Source organism: Papaver somniferum, unplaced genomic scaffold (genome assembly GCF_003573695.1).
Source record: "Papaver somniferum cultivar HN1 unplaced genomic scaffold, ASM357369v1 unplaced-scaffold_133, whole genome shotgun sequence".
Taxonomy (NCBI): domain Eukaryota; kingdom Viridiplantae; phylum Streptophyta; class Magnoliopsida; order Ranunculales; family Papaveraceae; genus Papaver; species Papaver somniferum.
This window is the reverse complement of record NW_020622492.1, coordinates 16,089,286-16,092,746: the sequence shown is the minus strand read 5'-3', so window position 1 is coordinate 16,092,746 and position 3,461 is coordinate 16,089,286. Positions and strand designations below refer to the sequence as shown.

General features: G+C 33.0%; 1 long non-coding RNA gene across 1 annotated transcript; it reads right to left on the bottom strand.

Moving 5' to 3' along the window:
- Positions 1–900: 900 nt before the first annotated feature.
- On the bottom strand, positions 901–2,072 carry LOC113333517. Its single transcript, XR_003352099.1, has 3 exons — positions 2,048–2,072; positions 1,220–1,254; positions 901–1,102 (listed from the first exon to the last, which is right to left on the bottom strand). It is a non-coding gene; the product is annotated as an uncharacterized LOC113333517 (long non-coding RNA).
- Between the last annotated feature and the right edge of the window lie 1,389 nt (positions 2,073–3,461).

The window sequence follows — 3,461 nt, the reverse complement described above, 5'->3', positions numbered from 1 at the left end:
ACCATAGGAATACAAAATATTGAGCCAAAAATCCATTTGCACAATCGTACGTACCCTTTGGACCACACCGCAATGACTTCTAAATTAAATAAAAACATACACCTACAATCCATCCACTATCTGGCGAATATAAATGGATTTTATGTATAGGCTCTTGCACTATATATATGTAGGGTTATGATCCATGTGGGTGTTGGTGTCACTAATTCAAATTAAAATATCATGGAGCGCTTGAGATGATTATCATAGCATTTTTGTATATATATGTCAACTCGCAATCTGATTGAGAATTTGAGAGAGCTAACAAACTCAAGCTGATCCTAGGAAAAGAAAATGTCTAATCTGTACAGTAAGTAAGAAGAGTGAAAAGACTGTAAAATTTCGCTAAGGTAAAGGACATAATAAGACAAATATAACAGAATATCCTTGTAAGTATCATATTTCGAAAAATTAATACTTTATTATCTATTCTCTTTAATTAATGATAATGTACTAAATTAACATGATGATTAATAAATGGTAGTTTAATGAATATGTACTATGTATTCATTTTCATAGATAACACATCCATGCATGCAATACAACTTGCTCTTATGGTTTGTGGAGATAATAGTAACATAATGGATATTATGTATAAGGATGTACATGGGCCGGTACAGTCCGGGTTTCCTTAGAATCCGATCCATGTACCTCCTAGTGGCCGGTTCCATGTTCTTGATACTTTTGCCTGTGATATCGTTCCGTATCTAGACCGTTACCGGTTTTTTACCTGATTCAAGTAGTCATAATAACAGCATAAGTGTGTAACATACACAATATTGTCTAGCATTCATCTAACAAGTATACAACAAATACAAAACAGTGTAACATACACAAACGACAAAACACAATCAACAAAAGTTTAAAACTAACTGTTCTAACAAGTACACAAGAAATACAAAAGTTTAAAACAAGATAAAGTACTTAAATTCAAAGTTCAACATTTAAAAACAGTAAAACAACAAAGTTCAAAACTTCCACTTGGACCATTTCTATTCCATAAGACTGCGACAAGGAATGAACTTCAAGCATCAAGAGGCGTCTGGCAAAGCACCAAATATGTCTGCAACATGCAATAAAAAAGGAACTTTATTGGCCTGCTCATCACCTTGAGAAGTAAATATTTTAACAAGAAGTAAGTACTAAAGAACACAAAATAGAAGAAAAACCAGTACATTACCTTCCTCATCTTGAGCGTTATCCATCTAACAAACACTAAACAAAAACACAATGTCAGTTATAAGCAAACCCGAAAAAAACACAACATCATACTAAAAATATAATAGGACTTAACATGAAATACCACAAACAATAAAGAAACGACACTGTAAACACATTCATTACAATGAGAGCCATGAGACGGATACAGACTCTGTATGGTATCTAGAATCAAACCAACGAGTACCAACTTCTTTAAGTTGAAGAACAAGAGTACCATTAATTACAAAGCCATAACTATATCGATAAATACATATGAACAACTGAAGAAGTGCCTAATAAACTCATTAAAGAAACTGATAACAATCGCAATAAAAGTTCACCATTTCAATCTATGGACCCTAAACATTAAGAAGACAGCAGCAAAGTAGATCAAGTTTCTTTTGGTCTCACATTAACACCAATTCTATGATCAGAATCACTTAGTGCTTTGAGATTCACCATTTACAGAGTCATCCAATCCTTTGTCTTGTACTTAACAAACAAAAATATAGTAAACTTGAATGAATCAATCCATATAATCAATCCAGCAGCAAGATGTTGTCATATTGGGGGTACATGCATAATGAACAAGGAAATTAATATGTTCTCCCTCATTGGCAGTGCAACTAACTATATAAATTTTAATATGTTAAATTCAACAAGTGAACCTTAAAAGGAAGCAGATGATGCAGGTCTGTAGCGAGAAGGTTAATTAAGAACTAGCCATATGTAAATACTAGGTAGACCAGCATGCTGTCACATTTGATCATCTTGCAAATTGACAGAATTCATTAGCTACAGAACTTACACTTCTTGAAATTTATACAAATATGACATCTGCAATCAAAAACAATGAAGGTTAATTAAAAATTATGAACCCATCCAACAGGATAAAATTCTAATCCAATTCCAGGTGCTTTATCCTCAGAATTAGTAATTAGGATGCAACCCATCTTTCCAATCAACAACATAGGCTAAAACACTTCAATGTAAACTCACACCAAGCTTAATATATATGTATATGAACTCGAAATTTATAAGCTTGAAATTTCAGTCTAAACTTAAAAGACAGAATTAGGGTTTCATTTTGAAAACATAGACATATAAACCAACAAATCATTAAATTCACGAAAATGAAAATAAAACCCTAAATCGATCTCAAAAAAAAAAATAGATGAATGATTTACCTTGACATGTTGTTTTCGATTGAAGAAGAAGAAGAAGTATATGATTTCGCCTCGCTAATTCTAAGTGATGGTGGTGGTGAAGAAGAAGGTGGTGGTGGTTAAGAAAAGTTAATGATCTGACTTGTTGTTGTTGACTGATGCAATGCTTTGTTTTTATTTGAAGATAAGGTGTACTTTTTTGGTATTTTTATCCCACACCTATTAAGTAAATATTTATAACTGATACAATATTTTTTTATTGGAACACCAAAATCTTGTTTCTAAAAATTCTCCTCTCACACCGATATTTAACTTCACAGTGGCACTCGAACCCTCCCAACAAAGAGACCAAAAACCTAAGCACAAGGTTTTACCACTCTTCTAGGTTGGATTTCTACAAACCTACTATTCTAGTCTTGTATATATAGAAAATAAAAACTTAGCCCTTAAGAAACCTTAGATTTAGGAACAAGTAATTAACTTGGTTCTTAAGTTCCTAAACTTCAAAAACAAGTTTACTTTAGAAGTTTACCAAAACTCCAACCTTGTCCACCGGCTTAAACCAAAAGGAAAATCATGAAACCATTGGAACCATAACTTGAAGGGTGTACACGAATCTATCGATTGATTTCTCACATAAAATACATGTCATATGTTAGGATTTTTTTTCCTTTTTTTTTTCTGAGTCGGTAAAGATACTTTTAGTAAGGGATATTTTGTTTCGGGTACAAAAGCGACCAGAGTTGTGTTTGGGACACAATTTCTTTTTTGTTAGAGTTTGGGTTACATGACCGTGGTTGACCGTGTTAATAGTTAACCAATTATTTATTTTTTAAAAGATTATTATATTATTGGATAACGATTATTACATGAAACTAGTTGGAAGCATAACAAGTTAAGCTCCAACGACATACTACTACATTAATTGAACAGGTTGTTGTGCTAGCCTACCAGCGAGCCTCATGGGTAACCTAGCCAAAGGAGCCGAAGCGGATGGGATGGCTGAGATTGTGTCACAAGGGAGGCAAACTAACTCTACTTTCCATGTTAACTTCT